The following is a 23,500-nucleotide window of genomic DNA, read 5'->3' on the forward strand; positions in this document are numbered from 1 at the left end:
ACATTGGAATCTAGAAGCTGATTCAGATACTAGAGATTTATCCTGACCCAAAGGGCAAAAAAAGGAAGAGTTATCTTCAAAGACGAAAGAAGCCACACCCTCTTCTGAAAATGACCAAATGTTGTGTTATCAAAGCGTATGTTACCCACATTGCCTGTCAGAGTCAGCGATGTAGTTCGTGTTGTGCTTACAGAGACTGGCCTTGTTGGGGGTTGTGGATGTTGTGGCAAGGCGAAGTAAGAGATGAAAAGGAACTGTATTTGGGATTCGGTGGCAGAGGCAGTGGTAAGTGGTTCCCTTACCACTCACCCATATGGCATGGCAGCAGCCCGGGGACTGGTTACCAAGGCTCTCAACCGGATGCACCTCTGCTGAGCACATCTTCCAGATTCAGGGTCAAAGTTCTGGTACCCTAATGCCCAGATGGGGCTATTCCTTAATGCCACTTTTTGAAAGGTCTCTACTAAACAACTTTGGCACTAGGCACCAAAACCCCCTGGAAGCCTAGCGTCCAGGCATGGCTTAGGGGACCCCAAGACGTCCTAATGCTGAGGGATATGAGGGGGGAAGTTGTGGGACAAATTCTGCCCTTAAGGACACACACTGCACTTTGTAATAATCCCTCTTGTAGTGCAGGAGTAGAATTAAGTGCCCATGGACATGTGTGTAAACATACATACATACACACTATGGAAAAATTCAAGTGTATGTACTTCAAATATATATTATATAATACATATACTATATAAATATATGTGAAATGCTTTGTGATATACATTTAAAGTATTATATATATACACCTTCTATATGAATTTATGAATGTGCACTCACTTCTGTGAGCCACTTAAGATAAATCAGCTGAAGGCCGAAGTGGTTCTCAGAGGAAATGGTCACAGTACTAGGAAGGACCAGGCATCGCTCGAGGCAGGAGACTCAGAGCGGAGGGAGGACAGGTAGGTGTGTACAGGGCACTTGGGGTGATAGAACTCCTGCTCTATAAGGACAGTATGATGTGTGAGAGCAATAATCCAAACTCTAGGCTATAATTTCCCATGTGATTATACCCATCTGCAAAATAAAAGCCCCCTTGACCACATCAGCCCCAGAGTTCGCCTGAGAAGGGTGTCTCTCTCCATCCACTGTCCAATGTGCCTGGGCGGCAACGTGCCCAGCCCACTCCCTAAAGAGGATTTCCCTCTGCCAGCATCACACTGGCCAGCGCTAACCAGACTCGCCAAATCTCCACACCAGCCTCTGCTTCCACAATGCAAATGAAGGAGGAGGAAAAACAAACCCAGCTTAGAAAAGCCACTACTTACTTTTGGTTCTACCTCTCTGGTCAACCTCAATGTGAAACCAACAAGCTGCCATGCCTTGACTAATAATTTGAAGTCCTACTGAAACTTCACACAAGATGGATCAATGGAGGTTAAAAAATAATCATACAAATGTTAAAAGTACCACTGCCTTCTTGGTGGGAATGTTGGTGCAGCCACTATGAAAAACAATAAGGAAGTCCTTCAGAAAACTAAAAATAGAGTTGCCATGTGATCCAGCAATCCCACTCCTGGGCACAACATACCAAGACAAAACCATTAATTCAAAAGCAGATTGTACCTCTCTACTCAGAGCAGCATGATTTGCAACAGTCAAGTTATGGTAACAACCTAAATGTCCATCAACAGAGGAATGGATAAAGAAGATATGGTACAAATACACAATGGAATAGTATTCAGCCATTACAAAGGATGTAATAAAGCCATTTGCAGCAACTTGGACAGACCTAGAGATTATTATACTAAGTGAAGTAAGCCAGAAAAAGAAAGACAAATACCATATGATATCACTTACATGCGGACTCTAAAATATGACACAAATGAACTTATCTACAAAACAGAAACAAACTCACAGACATAGAGAACAGACTTGGGTGTCAAGAGAGACAGGGGTGGGGGTGTGGGAAGAACGGGGTGGGAGTTTGGGGTGAGCAGATGCAAACTGTTACATTTAGAATAGTCCTACAGCATAGCACAGGGGATTATATTCAATATTCTGTGATAAACTGTAATGGTAAAGAATGTATATATGTATAACTGAATCACTTTGCCATACAGCATAAATTACCACAGCATTGTAAATCAACTATATTTCCATTTAAAAAAGTACCACCTAAGTAACTGGCTGACTCCAGGTCTGACAATGGTAAGCAGACCTCAGGATGGCAGAGCCTTTCTAAGCCTTTCCTATGTGTGCTGTGCTCTTGCCTCTTGACCTCAGATCTATCCCCCACCCTTGCCCTACTGCTCTGTAGCACAAGGCTGGCCCTGCAGATCAGTTTCCCAGACCCCCTTGCCCATGTGATCTCTAGGCAGATTGGAACAATGGGGAGCACTGGCCTTGGGGAGAGAAAGGAGGAAGCCAGAGTATTTCTCCTTCTCACTGTGCCCTGAGTGGCTTCTCAGGAGAGGCTGCATCTCCTCCATGACACCAGGGGGACTTTCCTCCTAAGATCCAGAATCCCCCCAGCAACCTCTAAGCTCTGCTAACACCACCCCCTGCTCTGTCCTCCAGCCCTGGGCATACACATTCTTCACTATTCCTCTTTAGATTTACCTCACTTTCCCTTACTTTCAGCTCTGGTTCACTTCCTACATTAAATACTATAAAACCACTTGGTGTAGGTTTGGTTTCTTAAAAAAACAGAATAGATACAATATATGTAATTGTTCTACGACTCTTCAAAAAGAAGCATGGTCACGCCCAAGACTTATTTTGCCATATTCCCTTCATTTTTGTGACCATGTATTGACCTCCTGCAGAAGAGGCGGTAAATTCCAATAAGATACATTTGCCTATTTTGCCCTAGTTCTACCTCCTAAACCCAGAATATTCTCACATGAAATGAAGGACACCCTCCAAGACATTGCACAACTTCTGAAGGTCAAAGATGATATAGCTAAGGCCATAATTAAACCTTCAAGAAGGGATGAGAGAATAGGCATTCCAGAGCTGAAGGCCAATTTCTAGAACCCAAATGGCTCCCACTAAAAATCCCAGCCATCCACATGAACAAATATCTTTGCTCCTCAAAAGTGCAGGAGAACATAGTCTATTGACCCCTTGAATCAAACCCTCCAGACTGGCCCAGCTACTCCACACCACTTAGAACCTAGTACTTTCTATCTTCAAAGAACTGTGCAGACATTAACCAATTATTCTGTTCTTGGCCCCATGCCAGGTTATGCTATCAAGATTTGACAAACTCTTTGTACTCCCCGTAGTTCTGTAGGAATGTAGGTTTGTCTGTTCAATCAAAACTGAACCCAAGCTGGGACCTTCGGCTGAAGGAAGCCTTGACGATTTAATATTTAATACAAACATCCTGTTCTCATAAACTGATCCTCTTTAACAGAAAAAAAAATGTCATTAGAACACAGCTGAACGAAATGGGAAAAGATTATAAACTTTGTAACTATTTTGTAAAGAACAAAATAGTTAATGTTTGGAGCTTGGAGAGTGTTTTCAACAGATAGTCATGCAGCTGTGGTGACTTGGGAGGTGGGTTTTTGCTTAGCCTCCTTTCATCTGCCTCTGGGTGCCTGTTATTAAAGGTTTACATTTTGTTTATGCTATCCATGATGTGCAGACATTTTCTTTCCCTTTTGAATTTCCTCCTTCTTGCTTCCCTTTGAGGCTCTTTCACCTCTTGGGCATTAAGTTGATGAAGAGCAAGGGAGAAATGAGTCCTTGGAAAGAAAGCTACTTGCCTAAAACAAGATCAGGCACCACAGAGAAAGGTGTCAGCCTCCTCATCCTGCCCCTTCTCCGCCCTGACCACTGACCTGAGAGGACTACTCTCTCCCTCTCCACCCTCCTCACTGCCTCTTCTGGGAGTTGTGCTGCAGAACTGGCTCTCCTCAATGGAAATCAAGGCAACTGGCTCCAACTGCCAGAATTTCACTGTGGCAAAAATATCTCCACTTTTCGTCAGAATTCTGAGCGTCGGACCACTGGAGTAGGACCAAGATCCACCAAATACCTTTGGCCATCTGGTCTTGATTTAAAAGCCAACCACATGGCATTTGCACTTCTCCTTGACTGACAAGTTCCTTCACAAACCAGCCTTGGCTTTCCTGTCCTGCTTGTCCCCAGGACTTCAGAGAAGTCATTTTGGCATGGACTACACTCAAACATATCCTTCCAGGGAATGGAGCTATACGATCATCCCTAAAGGATAAGGGGTCAACCTTAGATGGAAAAAAATGGAGACAACTTGGGTTTCCAAGAGCGTGAGCAGTCAACAGGCTGCTATTTCATGGTGGGCACTTGGTGATTAAAGTTTCCACTGGAGTCTCAAGCACTGTTAATGGCTGACATTCAGTAAAGCAAAGAAAAACAGAGGTTTATAAGAATCCTAGAAAAATTCCCTCCCACGGATTCCCATGCCCTGGATTCCATTTAACAATGTATTGAAATCATATTCTTACTTTACGGCTGGGCTCCAACGACCCCAGTTTTCAGTGACTTATTCTTGTTTCTTACAACTCCTGTATTATCTATTCTCCCTCAGCCCTCTCACATACATATTATGTCATACGGTTTTACAGTATCATAATCTACATCATTTATAATTTTGTAAGTATATATTCTGTATTTTTGTCTTAGCTTGAGAAGAGCAGCAGAGCCTGAGTAAAGGATGCAACTCCCTCTTGGAATTGTCCAGCTACAAAGGAGAAGGCTGGAGCATTTACCCACCAGACCCTGGCCCCCAGTGTTTGAGCACCATCCCTGCCCATATTGTTTCCCCAGCTCTCGTGAGTGGCTCTAAACCAGCCAAATAAGCCCAGCTCCCATGGCTTGGCAGAAGGCTCAGCGTAGAGCAGAGAAAGCCATGGAGCACACCCTCAAGTTTAGATGCTGACAGCTGGAGTTGAGTCTTTAGTTCATGGAATTGTCTCCCATGTGTGGGCTGAAACCAGAAGTGGGCCTTGAGTCCATGATACCAATACAAGAGGCATTGCTCTGTGTCTATCATGCCAACTTGGACTGCAAGTTTCTTATGGCAGATGTTGTCTTCCTTGACTTGGAACCAGATATTTAGAAGGAGGTGCAATAAATAGTTCAGAACAAGTCAATCATATATTCCCCAATGCTTCTTTTCTCTTCTTTCTTGCTCCATTTAAAAAAAATGTATTGATGTACAGTTGATTTACTATGTTGTATTAATTCCTGCTGTAGAGCAGTGATTCAGTTATACATATACACATATCTGGTCCCATATAGGTTTTCACAGACAACTGGGTAGAGTTCCCTGTGCTATACAGCATGTCCCCATTGACCATCCATTCCATATACACCAGTGTTCATGTCCCAATCCCAAGCTCCCAACCCTTCTCCCCCCACCTATCCCCTTTGGTAACCATAGGTTTGTTTTCTAAGTCTATGAGTATCTTTCTGCTTTGAAAATAAGTTCATTTGTAATATCTTTCTTACTCTTAATGTTATATTGCCCTTATGCTAATATTCTACAACAAAATAAAAAGTTGAGCCATGGTAGCAAGAGCATGGGAAGTTTCAGTGGAAAATCTTGGGTTTGAGTCTTAGACTAATTGAGTGACACTGGGCAGGTCAAAAGTCTCTCCAAGGTTAGATTTCCAAATGTGTAAAATGCTTTCCTCTTGAGATTAATATCAAAATGAGCATATGTCTGTTTGAAGAGTAGTTGGAAATCATGGAAATGTGTGGATATATATGGCACATTCCTTCTCATCATCCCCATGGATAGCTGTTTCCTAAATATCCACTTTTCCAGTTTAAAAGTCTGCACATTGGTAACTCCTATGAGACACAGAACATAGGAAAGTGGCATAGTCTGGCCAGGGTCCCCTGCTGTCTGATGAATTCCGAGCCATCTCACACTCCTGATCAATACACATCTTCCTAGAAGAAAAGATCTCACTAGCCTTTTTGATAAGAAAATGCTGTCATGCAAAGACCCCAAATCAGCCATTTTTTTCATAACCCTGACTTATTTCCCTAAAGCCTTCCCTTTTCATTATGTCCACTATACCTGTTACTTACTACCACAAATAAAGCTTACAAAATAATCCATCTCAAAATGCAGTGGCTTAAAACAGTAGTCACTATGAAAAAAAGATATGGACCAGTGAGTTGGTAGAAGGGTGGGCAGATGGATAGATATATGATTAAAAACAAATACTGTAAAATACTAGGTGGTGGTTATATTCTGTTCACTGAAAAATCCTTCAGTTTTTCTGTATGTTTGAATTTTTCATTGAAAAATATGTCAGAAGAAAGATGAAGCATATTTGGTTCACAAATACAGGCATACCTCTTTTTATTGCACTTGGCTTTTATTGTACTTCACAGATACTGTTTCTCACAAATTGAGGGTCTGTGGCAACCCTGCATTGAGCAAGTCTATTGGTGCAATTTTTGAACAGCATTTACTCACTTCTCATCTCTGTGTCACATGTTGGTAATTTTAAAAATATTTCAAACCCTCCCACCAGCAAAAAGATTTTGCTTGCTGAAGGCTCAGATGATGGCTAGCAATTTTGGCAATATTTTTAATTAAGGTATGTACATTTTTTGAAACCACCTAAATGTCCATCGACAGATGACTGGACTAAGAAGATGTGGTATATATACATAATTGAATACTACTCAGCCATAACAAAGAACAAAATAATGCCATTTGCAGCAACATGGATGAAACTAGAGATTCTCATACTAAGTGAAGTAAGTCAGAAAGAGAAAGACAAAATATCATATGATATCACATATCTGGAATCTAACATACAGCACAAATGAACCTATCTACAGAAAAGAAACAAACTCATGGACTTGGAGAACAGACTTGTGTTTGCCAAGGGGGAGGGGGAGAGAGCGAGATGGATTGGGAGTTTGGGGGCATTTGGAGTGTATAAGAAATGAGATCCTGCTGTACAGCACAGGTGACTATATCTAGGAGGTATTATGGAGGATAATGTGAGAAAAAGTATATATAATATATACATATATATATATGACTATGTCACTTTGATGCACAGTGGAAATTGATAGAACACTAAACTATAATAGAAAAAATTAAAATCTTATAAAAAACAAAAAAAGGTATGCACATTTTTTCAACATAATGTTACTGTACACTTAACAAACTACAGTATAGTACAGCATAACTTTCATGTGTACTAGGAAACAAACAAAAAATAATAATGTGACCCATTTTATTGCTATATTTTCTTTATTGAAGTGGTCTGGAACTGAACCCACAATGTCTCTGAGAACTGCCTATATGTAGGTTCTTCTGCTCTGGTCTGGCTGGGCTGGGCTGATCTTGGCTGGGTTTGCTCATGCTCTGGTAACATGGTGGATCTACTTGGGACCGTGTGGTCTATGATGGCCTTCCCTGGGATAGCTCTCATCCATGGTTTGTCCTCCAGCTGGCTAGCAGGGGTTTGATCTTGTGATGATCACAGGAATCGAGAGAAGAAGTGGAAGCACACAAGGCTTCTTGATTGCTTGGCTTGGAAATGTCACACTATCAATCTCATTGCAGACTACTGGCCAAAGCAACTCATAAAGCCAGCCCAGACTTGAGGGGTAAGGAAATAATAAATAGGAAAGGTAAAGAGCTGAGGCCATTTATGCAACTGACCACATCTACCTTGCTGGTAGCTAACCATTGTGACCACAAAGCCATGGAACCCCTACATTCAGACTTCCACACTCACTGTCGATCACTCACATGCATAGAACTTCTGGAGTCTAGAAGTGCTCAGCCCCCAGAAGAGAGGGATGGTACTTTAAGATCTGTGCTAGTCAGGTGAGGCTGCAACCCAAGTGGAATTAGCAATTGCCCTCCCGAAGCACTGAGTAGAAGTAAAGGTGCTAACACTCATACTCAGGTTTGAGGTCCTGTTATGCCCAGCCATCTCCATCATCCAATCCTATGACTTGCCTTAAACCCATAGATCTTCCTATGCATTCTCTTTCTTGGTGCTTCTTGAAGAACACATTATCACTTCCCTACACTTGCTGCTTGTGGGCTATCCCTTGTCAACTAAGAGGAGGTCTCTAACCCACCTTTCTCAGATCTTGAACCTTCCCTCTGCTCAGCAGAGATTTTAGGGTTCATCAAGCCAACCATCAGCAGATGTCTCCTGGTCTCCTCATAATAAGAGGAATTAGGTGGACATAAGCAGTGCAACCTTGATCAGAGAATAAACTGTCTCTTTGTGCCGAGTCCTACAAACATGCCTGGGGTGAAAACTCCAACATCATTATCATCACACTAAGAGACCACTGGCTCAGACAGCTAACAACAAGGGTGATGGCAAACACAACACTCCCAAAACTGGAACATCTAGTAGGCACTGCTATCTTCAAAGCCAAGCTGTGCGGAGGGTCTTTCAACAACCTGACGTTACCAGTCTCAGTAAAGAGAAACAGACAGTGAGAATTACTTCCTAATAAGACCATTGAGTTATTAGTAAGCCAACTATGGAATCAAGCCTTTCTTGTTAGCCACTTACCAAACTCAAAGACTATGAGATTTACAAGTTTTTAATTAGCCTTTTCATTACATCATTAGTACCTTCCTCACTCCTGCAATGGAGGGAGAGCAGAAAGGTCTAATTTATGGTGTTTACTGATTATGTTACTTGATTAAAGATGACAACTAGGCCTGCCTAGCATTCTCAAGAGCTGAGGCGAGGATGAGTTAGAGTTAGGAGTTAGGAGGGGTGAGAGATTGGACATCAGGGAAAAACAAACACTTTTAGCTCTATGTGAATGAAATCACAGAATCTTTGCCCCATGCTACTTGCAGTAGAAGATATGATCATGGCCTGTAATGGGACCTCCTTAATTTATTTAAAAATAATAATAAAAGGGAGAGAGAAACAGGGATCCAAAATATTTGCAGCAATGACTCATTTTTATATCAAATCATAGGTCAGATGATGCCAGAGATGTAAGCCACACACACCCTAAGTACAAATCAAAGATCTTTGTCCACTGGACCTCCATTTAGACGCAAAGGGTATACACTGCTGAAATGACTTCCTAAGCCCAAGAAGAGTGACTACCTTCCAGGTACCTCAACCCTCCACCTGTAAAAGGAAGGGTTAAAACTAGGTCCTTCTTCAGATGTTTTCCACCACTAACATTCCAGGACCCTGAAGCCAACATCTAATATCTGCCTTTCCCAAGCCAGTCACCCTTCCCAGTGCTGAGTCCCGAAAATAATCCTGGAAGTCTGGCATCATTCTAAACCCTGCTGTACTGAAGAGTCAACTGAGGCAAGGGTTCCAAGATTTCCCAGTTCCCTACAACTCACAGCTGGTGTGCAGAAGGGCAGCAGAGTCCTGGGAAGCCTGTGGGAGAGGCAGATCTTAGGCCCCACCCATACCTACAGGGTCCCCATCCACATGCTACAAAACCACCAGGGGATCTGTACCCACATTTTAAGAAGCACGTCACCTAGGTCACGAAGGCACAAAATGTCAAAGTCAGAAGGCAAATTCAAACCCCCTGATTTTACATCCTGTAATTTCCCCATTCATAGCACACCCACAATTCCCCCTTCCAGAAGAAACTGGCCCCTGGTTAGCTCTACTTATCAGCCACAGTCAGGATATGCCAAGCACATCTCCAGATGCCCTCTGCAATGTTTCTCCAAGGTGCTTTTTAAACCCATTACACACCACCAGAATCACAGAATCACAGCATCATCTCCAGGATGGTTTGTGCACCCTTCCCCCGCCCCCATGTAATGAAATTAATTTTGAATCCAAAATGACAGTATTGCCAATAGCCCTGGAAATAATAGCGAAAGCAACTTTTCAAATGGCTTTCAAGATAGGAGCCAAGAATAATAAAACTGAAAAGAAAAAGAGCATTTTTTAATTCTGTCTATGTAAAGATGAAAAATAAAAGTTTGTTGATAATGGGGTGGCGAAAGGCCACAACAAGCTCAAGGCAGGACTTGCTTTAAGGAGAATTGGCCTTGGTCCCTCTCATGAAGCTGTGGCATAGAAAACATCAGAGGGGACCTCCGCTTAGCTGTGCACAGTGCCGGTCTGGAGACACCCAGGCAGACCGGCCCCCATTGGTTGGGTGATTCTGGAGCTGTAAACATGGTGTTCTCCCAATCTGTTTTCCAAGATGAACTGTATATAAAGCATGTGTGTGGCGGGAGATGATAGCTCGCTTGAGGCTTTCAGAGATCGATGTTTACAGACTATAATGGAAACCACAAGTTTCTTCTTTAACTCAAGTCAGTATACATTCCTTCAACCCGCAGGCGAATTGGAGCGGGGGGTGGGGGGGCTGCTGGGAGAGGTTCACAGTGAGTCATCATTTCACATTTTTTAACAGCTTAATGAGCATCTAGAAATGCCATATTAGCCAGCAAAAATACAGAGTCTTTTTTTCCCCTACCAATTTCAGCAATGACCCTATTTGGATGTGGAATTCCTTGAGCGTCTACATTAAGTGACGCCCCTCATGGAAGGTAAGTGACTAATGTCTCTACCACAGAGTTACAAACAAAAATATATGAAAGGCCCCACAACCAACTTCAAGCTAATAACCTTCCCGTGTTTTGCCCCAAGTTTGGGAAGAGAAAAAAGTGATTTCTCCTAGGTTCCATTAATCCTCTGGAAAGCCCAGCCCATGGTGCTTGGAAGAAAAGACAGAATTCTCAGATCTGCAAAGCAGCTCTCTCGGCCAAGATCCACGGTGCTAACAGACAGATGGTAAATAGAGCTGGGGTTCTAAAGCCACAGCTGTGTGCCTCTGGATCTCTCAGATCTATGTGTGTGATCATTACAATTTTTCAGATCATCTGAAAGAGCAGTCTCTGTGTGATCTTGGCAGTTTCGGTGTACTGACCCACTTTTACATTTTACTTTCAGGAGCCATATGCATTATCTGGGTAAAGTAAGGGGAAAAGTACAGAATTTCCCAAAGTGACTTAGTGTCTTGGATGCACCTCTGTAGACAGCTATTTTAATGCAACATTAAATGTCATTAGTATTGCAATGTCTCTTTGATCAGTGAGAGGGAGAGACGGAGTTTTTCCCCCAAGTTTTGCCCTGAGCCCCAAATAAATTACCCTTTGTCTTTTCACTTTACTTTCTCCAATTCTTTTTAAACCTATAGGCCAGCCATACAGGGGTTCCCAAGCCAACCACAGAGTCTGAGGGATCGAACCTTTTTTGTCCTTTAGACTGACGTTTGAATCTCTTAGATCACTTGTGTGAATTCTATATCAGCCTACGAAAGGAGTTTTCAAGAGTCACCCAGTTTCATGAGAGCAATTCTGTGAGATTATCTTCTGGAATTTATAAAATGAGATGCAAATGTACCATTTCTGGAATTTAGGCAGGGTACATGAGTTTGAGATCTTGTGGGCATTTCTTCATGGCCCTGTAGATAAACTTTAAAACTACCACTACTTCAAACATTCATTTAAAGATTGAATTGGAACATCTGCAAAATTTGTGTCAATTGAGAAAAACATACCTATTATATAATTCTATGTGAATCCAACTGAGTTTCAGCTCAAAAGAGTCTGGAACTCTTTTGATAGATGATAGTAAAGCAAGGGATTAAATACGTAAATACATTTGCATTGCTTTCTAAATTATGCAGCTTTCCCAGGGTAAATTTATCAGAATAAAGCTAATCCACCTTTTATGTTTTAAATAAAGCCATCTCTCTATATTTATCATTCAGCCTTATCAGAATATACTACTATTCACTATGATCTTCTCAGGTCTCCCTCGGAATAATTTCATGACTTTTGGCTCAGTTTTCATTTCTTTTCTTGGGAAAGAGGAAAGGAGGAATTAAGTCATGAGTCCTGTGGGTTGTGGGCCCACAAAAGGACGTGGTAACTGTATACAAAGGGATGTGTGGACAGAGCCATTTCCACATTTGTCATTTCATTCATTTCTTTATTCATTCAACAGCTAACTATTGAGTTTCTAGTTTGTATGGTATGCTAGGGGCTGGGAGACTGTTGTACAAAATTGACAGAGCTCATGCATTCACATAGCTCCATTGTAATGGGGTTATAAAGGATAGGTAGAGGGGATTAAATAATTAACAAGACAATAAATTAATAAGAAAAGTATCAATGGTGCTACATGCCATGCAGAAAATTAAAGGTAACTGGACTTCATTTGGATTCTGATTGGAAAATGAAATGTAAAGGACAGTTTCTTTTTTTTTTTTTCTGTCTTTTTAGGGCTGCATCCCTGGCACATGGAGGTTCCCAGACTAGGAGTCCAATTGGAGCTGAAGCTGCTGGCCTACACCGCAGCCACGGCAAAGCCAGATCCAAGCTACCTCTGCGACCTACACCACAACTCACGGCAATGCCAGATCCTTAACCCACTGAGCGAAGCCAGGGATCGAATCTGCATCCTCATGGATACTAGTCGGGTTTGTTAACCACTGAGCCAGGACAGGAACTCTGTAAAGAATATTTTCTTAATCGAGGAAAACTGAACACAAATTATGTATTTGATACTGTTAAAGAATCCATGCTAATTTTGTTGGATTGTGGGTTTGTGCTGAAGTTAAAAGAGTAAGATAAGTCCTTATCTATTAGAGACACATACTAAAGTACTTTCAAGTGAATGTGCCAGGATTTGCTTAAGAACGTTCTCAAAAGGAGTGATAATAGAAAAAACAAGAAAGGCAGAAAGACTGAATGCTATGGCTAAGGTGCTGGCCACAAAGATTTACTGTACTATTTTCTTCACATTCATGTGTGTTTGAAAGTATCTTTAAAAGTTCATAATCAGAATCATAATGCCATATTGCATCAATGTGCAGAGTTAACATTTTCTGTGCAGTATGATATGGCAGCTGCTCTATGGACACTGTCATTGTGGCCACTCCATTGGAACAGGATGGATCCCCATCCAAACTTTGGTTCAGATGTCAAGAATGATGACGCCACACATATACCAAGAAGAAATTCAAAGATGTTATTTATATCACGAGGTTCTACAGGGAGAACAGGGCAGTCCCTCCGCAGCAAGATGCTCTGAAACTGACTTGGTGTTTTCATTGTGTTGGGGGTGGGGCAGGTTAAGGGTTTCCATGTGAAGACAGGGCCTCATATGGCTTGAGTCTCCTACCAGACTCTCTTAACCGAGGTCCCAGATGTGAGGCACAAGGGGAAAAGGGAGGGGTGAGGCTTAAAAGCTGTCCAGCAATCAAAACATCCAAAAAATAGAGTCAGGAGTTCCTGTGGTTAGCTCAGCAGAAACAAATCTGTCTAGCATCCATGAGGATGCAGGTTCCATCCCTGGCCTTGCTCGGTGGGTTAAGGAGTCATAATTGCAGTGAGCTGTGGTGTAGGCTGCAGACTTGGCTTGGATCCCGCATGGCTGTGGCTGTGATATAAGCCAGCAGCTGTAGCTCTGATTTGACCCTAGCCTGGGAAACTCCATATGCCGAGGGCGCATCCCTAAAAAAAAAAAAAAAAAATGGAGTCAGACCGTTGCAATCTCCTCATTTAATCCATACTATGACCCTCTAAGGTAGGATCATTGTTCAGAGGAGGATATTGGGATTTAGCAAGGTTAAGGTACTGAGATCATCGAGGTAGTAATACTAGAATCAGAACCATCTGTCTTAAGCTCACACTGTGATTACTATGTTCTTTTATGTAAGGCGGAGACATGTCTACACTCAAGGATCACATGTGAACCACATTCCAACCTAGGAAAGTCAGCCGGGCTTATTGTGCCCACATTCAAAGGGGGAAAGTAAGGCCAGGCCAGGCAGATAAGAGAAGGCAATAAAGATGGCAGATGTGGGAGTTCCCACCATGGTGCAGTGGAAATGAATCCAACTAGGAACAATGAGGTTGTGGGTTCAATCCCTGGCCTCACTCAGTGGGTTAGGAGAGGGTTGAAAATTTCAGTCCCCCTCCCCCCAATATGGCTACTGCACGCCCTGGCCTCAAGAAAGGGAGAGGGTCTAGAGGATGAATCGGTTGCCAATGGCCAGTGACTATCAATCAGGGCTAAGTAATGATGCCTCCATAAAACCCCAAAGGCAGGGCTTCCATGTTGAACAGTGGAGACTGCGGGGAGGGGTGCACCTGGAGGTTAACTCCTCCCCCTTTCTCCACACCTTACCCAATGTATTTCTTCCATCTGGCTGCTCTAGGTTATATCCTGTCATCATAAACTGGGGTCCAGTAAGTACATGTTTCTCTGCGTTCTGTCAGCCACGCTACCAAGTTAACCAAACAAAAGGAGGGTCATTGAAGCCTCCATCTGCAGCAGGTAGGTGGGAAGCACAGGGAATGACCTGGACTTGTGATTGGCATCTGAAGTGGAGGGGGAGGGGGGGTCTTGTAGGACTGAGTCCTTCACCTGTGGGATCTGATGCTGTCTCCAAGTAGGTAGTGTCAGAATTAAGTCATAGCACACCCAAATATGTTGGTTCAGGATCCCCCCCATCACCTGCAATACATACACATTCAAAAGTTGGATTTAATGATCAGAACCTCCAGCCACTCACAAAGCCCAGTGATATCAGACTTTTGGTTTTTTGTCATGACAAGTCAGAAGTCTAGATTCTTTTACATCCAGGCATGTACATGTTGGCAATAAATTTAATTTTTAAAAATACTTCACAGGCCACTGCTGCTTGCCTGTAGCTTGAGCAAAACCAAAGTGGTCTTTGGATTGCCAGTGTGCAACCTCTGAGCAAAGGAATCGCTGAGATTCCAACATAGGTGTGATGGGACGGCTTTGAATTTGTGCCTGTGGGTCACACCTGGAGTAGCACTGCTTAACACCCTACTGCATTATGCTTTCCTCCACCCTAGGGAGTCACTCCATAAGGTCCAATGTTTCTGAGTCTTGGTTGGAAGAGCCTATACTTTTTCTCTTCTCCTTTCATTCAGCATCCTACCTGCCTCCTGACCCCGCTCCTACCCTTTTCTGGTCCTCAGTACTTTTTAGAACAGATTGGATTCTCAGGTTGGCCATGGATGCCATTTTCCTGCTGTTCTCTCCAAATGAAATGAAATGAAACACACTATGATATAGAAAGGCAGAAAGAACTTCAAACAGGCTGGCTCATTATTTCCCTCCACAAACTAGGGAAGGGCACAAACAAATAAACACAATATTGCTGAGGGGAAGCCAATGTGAGCTGGGCTTGGTTTTCGCCAAGCAGTGACCTCCTCCAGTGAATTAAATGCCCAGAGCCTCAGTCTCATCTGGTCCTGATTTTCAATCGGCAGTAAACTGATATGTTTTTTTTTTTTCACTTTCATTATAGCTTGTTTTCATCTAGTTTATATTTCCAAATGTACTGGTTTTCAAGCCTGAACTGTCATATTTAAAAAAAAAATACAACTTCAAAAAATGTAGGCGAGCCGACCCAATGGCACCAGGGAGGGGGCCAGCCCTCAGCTTGTGGGAACTCCTTGGAGATTTTCTTTTCTCTGAGCTAATCCCAATGGGGTTCACCACGTTGGTGGGTGGATGGAACGTGAGCACGAAGGGGTCCACACTGCCTTTCTTACCTCTCTGTTGGGATGGCATGCTGAGCAGAGAGAAAAGAGAAGGAAGAAATCCCTAGTGGTTTCCATACACTCTGTACTCTGACACTTTCTAGCAAAGGCACGGGGAAACTTTGAGAGTGTGGGAGGCTGGGCAAAGGGGTCACCCATCTTACAGCAGGGATTTGTAAACTTGCCCAGAGAAGGAGAAAAGGTCTGACTCTTCCAACCAGTGAGAAGGGAGGCCCATGTTTTGGGCACAGAAAGAAACAGGCAAAACCCTTCCCTCTGACTAAGTCGCAAAAGAATTAATCAGCAAATGGAATGAACACAGTTGGGAATGAGCTGTTAACATTCCCAGCAGCCATCCGAGGTACATGGACAACACACCCTTCTGCAGGATGAAAGCCATCCAGGGTGACACTCCCGGATGCCTGCCAGGCTTCCAGCTGCACAGCTCTGGGCAGATCTGAGCTCATTCCCTTGGCAGGTGCCTCCCTCCTCTGAGCTCCCTGAAGCTGGGTCAAGGCATTCTTTTTGCCCCATGGCAGGAGGCGTGACATTGGCCATGGAGGGAGTATGGTCAACAGACTTGCAGGCTCTCCAGGGGAGCGCTCTACACCTCATGGTCAGTACTTCAAGAGACTCAGGCCACCCTAACGTCTAGAAGATGTGGTGATGAGTTGAAGATTCTTCACAAGGCAGCCTCCATTTTCCATAGCCCCTATGCAGGGTTCAAACAGAAGCCTTTTCCTTTATAGGAATGATTCAGAATATGCACTCAAATATGCTTTCCCTTCAAGTTCAACTTTCAATGCAGCATTGCAAAAAAAAAAAAAAATTTGAAGTGTTGGCCCTCATGGTCTTTCTCTGAAGTTTCCTTTCTTCTTCTCTCCATCTCTTCTGCCAAAGTTCTTGTCATCCCTGGGTGGCAGCCCTCTCCCTTCCAAGGATGTTTCAAATCTTTGCTCTCTAGTCTCTTCATAAAGCTTCTGTTTCCAACTGGTGTTAAGTTTAGGAAATTAAAGAAAATATTTCCCCAGTTCGCATATTTTAGTAAATGCCTTTTGGTAGCCTAGCCATTCTCACTTCTATTTTCTCCATTTTCACACACACACACACACACACACACCTCCTCACCATTACTTTTCCTCTATCCCTTCTACTCTTGAACTTCAGAAACCCAGGACAATATACACCACACAGTAGTAAAACGGATTACATGTTCAGGATTTGCCAGGTACTGTGTTTTAGAGGAATTATCTCACCCATTCCTCAAATAACTCTGTGAGTAAGAAATCATGCCATGCTCATTTGGGGATTCAGAGAGGTTAAGCAATTAGGCTGAAATTGAACAGTGAGTTGATGATGCAACCAGGATTTCAATCCAGCATTCAGACTCCAGGGAGCCCTCCTTAAATTCATGTTATGCTAACTCCTCCTCCTTCTCACAAGTTCAGGAAAGGATCTGATAAACTTTCCTCCAGAGCTGAGGATAAGATACCCAAGCCTACATTTTGGCTAAAGTACTTGGCATCTGAGAACAGAACTCTGCCACACAGGGGAAACTCTGTTCTACCAGGAATTAAGACATCATGTCTGGTACCAGCAGTCATTCTTAACTTTAGCTGCACTGGGATCTGGAGCTTTTAGAATCCTGATACCCAAGCTGCACTCTCATCTGATTACATAGGAATACCTGGAGAGCGGAAGTGAGGCATCTCTATTTTTTAAATCTCCCCTGGCGATTCTAACATGCTGTCAAGATTGAGTATCGCTAAAATAGTGACATGTCTGGCAACATCGAGTAGATTAGGAGAGCTCCTTTTATGTGTGGTAGGGCTCTCCCATCGTCCTTGGTATTAAGCTTAATAAGCGATCAAATTCATGCTTTTCCTCTATTTCAGATCAGCTAGGGAAAAACCTACCTAACAGTATCCAAAATGGCAGATATTTATAAAGAAAAGCATTTTGAACTTGAAATCAATTAAACCTGGGTTTAGGGTCTACCGATCTGTCATTGTGCTAGTGGTGCGACTTTATTTTTACTTGTGGTACAAACACACATAACAAAATTTACCATCCTAACCATTTTAAGTGTACAATTTAGGAGTATTTTTTTGTTGTTGTTGAAGTATAGTTGACTTACAATATTGTGTTAATTTTAGGTGTATAGCAATGTGATTTGGTTATATATATTTGTGTATATACATATATATACTTTTTTATTCTTTTCCATTATAGTTTATTGCAAGATATTGAATATAGTTCCCTGTGCTATACAGTAGGTCCTTGTTGTTTATCTATTTATATATAGTAGTGCATTACCTGCTAATGTCAAACTCCTAATTTATCCCTGCCCCTACTTTCCCTTTGGTAACCATTAGTCTATTTTCTATGTCTGTGAGTCTATAATTCAGTAGTACTAATTAATTCACATTATTGTGTTAACTATCACCAGTACCATCCTTGGAACTCTTTGCATCTCACAAAACTAAAACTCTATATTCATTAAACAACAACTCCCCATTCCTCCTTCCCTCCAGCCCCTTGCAACCACATCCTATTTTCCCTCTTTCTGAGTTTGAATCCCCTCCATATCTCATATAGGTGAAATTAAGCAGTCTCTGAACTTTCATGATCACCTTATTTTACTTAGCATAATATCCTTCAGTTTCACTGATGTTGTAGCATATGTCAGAATTTCCTTCCTTTTTAAGTCTGAATAATATTACTTTGTGTATATATACCACACTGTGTTTGTTTGTTCTTTTATTAATGGACACTTGGGTTGCAATTATGATTGATATGTTAGGCTACTGTGAATAATGCTGCTATTATCATGAGTACATATTTCTCTTTGATACTCTGTTTTCAGTTCTCTTGGGTATACACCCAGAAGTGGAACTGCTGGATCATTACGTGAATTTAAGCAACTCATTTAAATCTTTCTGAGCATCTATTTCCTTACTGGTAAAATTCGTGTTTATTAAACATGGTTCTAAGTGCTAGGGATACCACATTGAACAGGACAAGTAAGAATCCTATCTAGAAGGAGAAGCAATTCCTCCTACACCACCTAAAATGGACAAGATAACTGAGGTTCTCTAACTTTCATTACAAATTTGATCTAGAAAAATTTGACCTTTTAGCTGGGTGTTTAAAGCTTTGTACCAAGAAATAGAATGCAAAAGGAAGAGGCTCTCATTTTCTATCTTTGATGGAAAAAAAACCGAGTCCTGTCATTTTAACTGGATGAGGAAATTGTCAACACCAGCCATGTTTCCCTTTGGGTGTGGCACTAGCAAGAATTCATGCCAAGGACCTAATTAAACATTTCAAATATCCTTTTTCAAGGAAATGGGGCAAAGAAACTATCCCAAAGTGTAAATACACACAAAAATACTGCATTTTTATATGTGTCTCAGGAAAATTTCTGAAACAACCTGCAACTACATAAATCCATGAACTCTGTAATTCAAAAATCACCATATAACCAGAAAAGAATGAGACCCAAATGATAAATAAGTCTCTGATGCATCCAAATTCAAGGATGATGAATGATTTAAAGGGTTGTCCAGAATTCTTAGTGAAGAATGAATTGTGTATTACCTTCCCTTAAATGTGATAATTTCCTAAAGCAATAGGAAGGGAGGTCAAGTACAAGTAATAAGAGATGTAGCTGGCAGGTACCTTTTGCGAGAAAAATTATTCATTTAAAAATAGAAGAATACAAAGAACAATATAACAAACACCCATGATTCAGTCTTTCATTGTTGTGTTTGTTGTTTAATTATTTAAGTGTAATTTATAGACCATAAATAAAATGCACACATTTTAAAGTCTAAACTCTAAAATGCATATATCTACATAACAACTCCAATAGCTTTGTGTATAGTCTAAAGCCAGAGAGCATAATACCTCCTGCTCTGGTCTGTTTGTACAGACCTCACGATTGCTTTGGCTATTCAGGGTCTTTTATGGTTCCATATAAATTTTACCATTGCCTTTCTAGTTCTGGTTTGTGTATTTTGATAGGGATTGCATTAAACATGTAGATTGCTTTGGATATGACGGCCATTTTAACAATATTAATTCTTTTAATTCATGAACATGGGTTATCTTTCCATTGCTTTAGAACATCTCAAATTCCCTTCATCAATATTTTATAGTTTTCAGAGTGTAGGCCTTTCACCTCCTTGCTTTAACAGAGTACTGGAAGTTCTAGCCATACCAATCACACAAGAAAAAGAAATAAAAGGTATCCAAATTGGAAAGGAAGACATAAAACTGTCACTATTTGCAGATGACACAATACTATATGTAGAAAACTCTAAAGTCTCAACCAAAAAAAAAATATTAGAACTAATAAATCAGTAAAGTTGCAGGATACAAGATTAATACACATAAATCTGTTGTTTTTCTACAAACTAATAGTGAACTATCAGAAAAAAGGAAAATAATCCCATTTAAAATAGCATCAAAGGGAGTTCCCATTGAGGCACAGCGGAAATGAATCTGACTAGTATCCACATAAGGATGAGGGTTCGATCCTGGCCTCACTCAGTGAGCTCTGGTGTAGGCTGCAGATGCTGCTCTGCTCCCACATTCTGAGGCTATGGGGTAGACTGGCAGCTACAGATCCGATTTGACTCCTAGCCTGAGAACTTCCATATGCCGCAGGTGTGGCCCTAAAAAGCAAAAATAAAACAAAATAAAATAAAATAAAATAGCATCAAAAAAAAAATACCTAGGGATAAACTGAGCCTGTTCATGTTCTTAATTTTTTTGAAGAGTAGAGGCTTTAAATTTGATCATGTACATTTAATCCTTTTTTCCTTTTAAAAGTAGTGTTTCTGAGTCATATAATAAATCTTTGTGTATCCCAAGGCCATGAAGATTTTCCCCCATATATTTTTCTAGTAGTTTTATATATTTTACTTTTATATTTTTACCTTTTCTGTTTAGGTCTAGACCCTAATTTGAGTTAACTTTATATATGACATGAAATAAGGGCTGAATTAACTAAGTTAATGCATTTGACATGGGGGAGACAATAAATAATAAATTCTATAATTATTACTTTTACTAGCATGTAAGGATATTAAAGGTAATAGATACCCATTTACTACAAAAGACTAAGAAGATTTACATTAGGGTGGGGGGAGCACAATAGTTCACTTATCAAAACTAAGAGTATAAAAAGAGGAAAAAAAAAAAAAGGAGTTCCCGTTGTGGTGCAGTGGAAATGAATCGACTAGGAACCATGAGGTTTTGGGTTCCATTTCTAGCTTCACTCAGTGGGTTAAGGATCTGGCATTGCTGTGAACTATGGTGTAGGTTGCAGATGTGGCTTGAATCTGATGGTGCTGTGGCTGTGCTGTAGGGCCACAGCTATAGCTCCAATTGGACCTCTAGCCTGACAACCTCCATATGCTGCGGGGGCTGCCCTAAAAAGAAAGACAGACAGAAAGAAAGACAGAAAGAAAGACAGACAGACAGACAGACAGAAAGAAAAAGAAAACTTAAGAGTGTTTTCCTTGTTAAGAGGCCTGCCTTAACTGGCAGAGTTGGTGGCTAAAGTGATGCTCTCAGGTTTCTACCAATATCCAATTGACCCAACCCCAAAGGAGCCTACAAAGAGTCTGTCTCTGTTCTCAGTCTGTCTCTGTTCTCTGTCCGTGGGTCTATCAACCTAAGGCAGGCTAGAAAGTCTCAGATGGAAGGTAACAACTTAGGAGCAACCCTCCACATGAGAGGAGACAGACTTCGTGGACAGATGCCCAAGCTGCTACACCCTCCAAGGGGCAATTTTCAGTTGTGTTTTACACAGTGACGCAGAGGGTTCCCAGCAGGATTGGGCCCTATGGAGCTGTTCTGTGCCTCACAATCCTTTAGGAGCTTTCTTCCCTTTCCTCTCTCATGTTCCCCACTCCCTCAATTTATTTTCTGGGATCCACTCCCAAATAATCTACTTAGACCAAAATTCTTTTCTGAAGGTCTGCATTTGAGCAATCTAAACCAAAACAGAGGATAATCTCAGAAAGGCAATGCTCTGGACACTTATGAGTACTTCCAATGAAAGGTGACCCTCTCTGGAAAAAGGAGGAGAGGAAGGAAAGAGTGATTTATTCCAAAACAAGGGCCCAGGTTAGAAATAAATTAGAGAGATGATCACTCAAAGCAGTTTTGTTCCCAAACCCTCCATGGTATCACACCCACAGGGTTCAAGAGTCTTTGTTCTGGAAACGTCTTAGCCAAATATTTCAAGGCCCTTGGCAAAACACCTTGCTCAAGGTAGCAGTCTCACGAAATAGTGGAGTAATGTCTGAGTTGTGCTTGCTTCTCTTCCATAGGCCACAAGCCATAAACCAAAAAAGGGCAGTCATCATCTCAAGCACAACAATTCTGCAACACAGACAGTTTTCTTTGAAAGGGCTCTACAAATACATTTCTCTCACTTGGGCACTTCAATAGAAGATAATTACTCTTTTCTGCCTCGTAATATATATTAAAAATGTTCAAATGTGGCTTTCCAGGGATTTCTGCCAAATATTTTTAGGCACCAGATCCAGCTTTACTTAATTTTATATGGCCTGCTTAGCCTATTATAAAATGTTCTTTCATGCAATCTGAATTTGCTAAAGGGGCTAAAATATATGCCTTTCTATTAAAACCTCAATTTAAAAAGCTTTCAGGTTAGAGACTTCTGCCCTCAGATCTATCTCATGAGGTGACAGCCACTGAAAAGAGACAGAAAACCTGAAATGCTGTACACTTCTCCAGGCTGTCACAGCCAGGATGAAACAAAATCAAATAAGACCATCACCTTCCAGGAAAGGCAGCATACATAACAAGAAGGCTGTTTACAGACAAACAGTATATGTTATTACCACCCGGGCATACAATATCTCAACTACTATGTCTCGGGGCCTTTTCTGTTTTCATGATCTAATGCCAACAGCTAGTAAGAAGCACAAAAGCCTGAGCGAAACCCTGCATTCCCTTGGAGTGTTTGTGTTGGCTTCCTTAAAATCGGCTGATTTCCAAATCTCATTCTCCACCCCACCTTAGTTATATTTATACTGTTGTGCAGAACAAACTGGGATCCGTATTTAAATGTGAAATGCTTTGTGGCTATTCGTGCAAATCTCTTTATCGGGGTCTCGCACATTAACGCCCTTCACAATTGACCCACAGGCCGATTGTTTAACACATTTCCACGGGGCCGCTTTCACGCACTCACAGCCCTGTTTTTACTTTTCTTAGCTTTCCTGGACAATCAAAAGGAAGTGGAACAGAGCCGGCTTGCTGAAAGCTGGAGCTGCCCCAGTGTCTCCTCCTACCTTCTGTCTCAGTTTTGTTTTTCTGCTTCTTTTTTTTTCCCTTTTTTTTTTTCCCCCTGTCATTTTTGGTGGCAGAGCCAGACTGTGTAGCTACAATCTCTTGATCCTTGTGTCTGCTGCTTTTTCCCTTCTGACTCAGAGCCTATGTGAAGACTCACTATGACCAGTCTCTTGAAGCCAAACCCTAACACCTCAATTCCAGTGGAATCGTGTTCTCTGTTGATTTACAAAAGGAATCCAAAGGGGTGCATGTGTGCTTGTGTGGGGCACAGTGGGGGGGTAAGGCTAGAGATGACAGAATGGGGACAAAACCCCTTTTTCTCAGGATAATAAAATCATCCCACTTAGGAAATGTGAATGTTCCCTCTCTCTTAATTCAGGGCTTGCTTTAACTAACAGGGTCACAGGGTTCCATGTAATTTTCCTCTCCTCTCTTCCCATTTTTTCCTTTGAAGAGGAGGGTTGTAACCTGTACAAACTGAAGCAGAAAGACTTAAGGTGCCCAAGGCTCTTTATTTGAAAGAATATGAGTGCTGTGGCTGCTGACAGTCCCTCTAACCTGCAGTTTTCTCTCTTGTAAGAAGAG

Source organism: Phacochoerus africanus, chromosome 3 (assembly GCF_016906955.1).
Source record: "Phacochoerus africanus isolate WHEZ1 chromosome 3, ROS_Pafr_v1, whole genome shotgun sequence".
Taxonomy (NCBI): domain Eukaryota; kingdom Metazoa; phylum Chordata; class Mammalia; order Artiodactyla; family Suidae; genus Phacochoerus; species Phacochoerus africanus.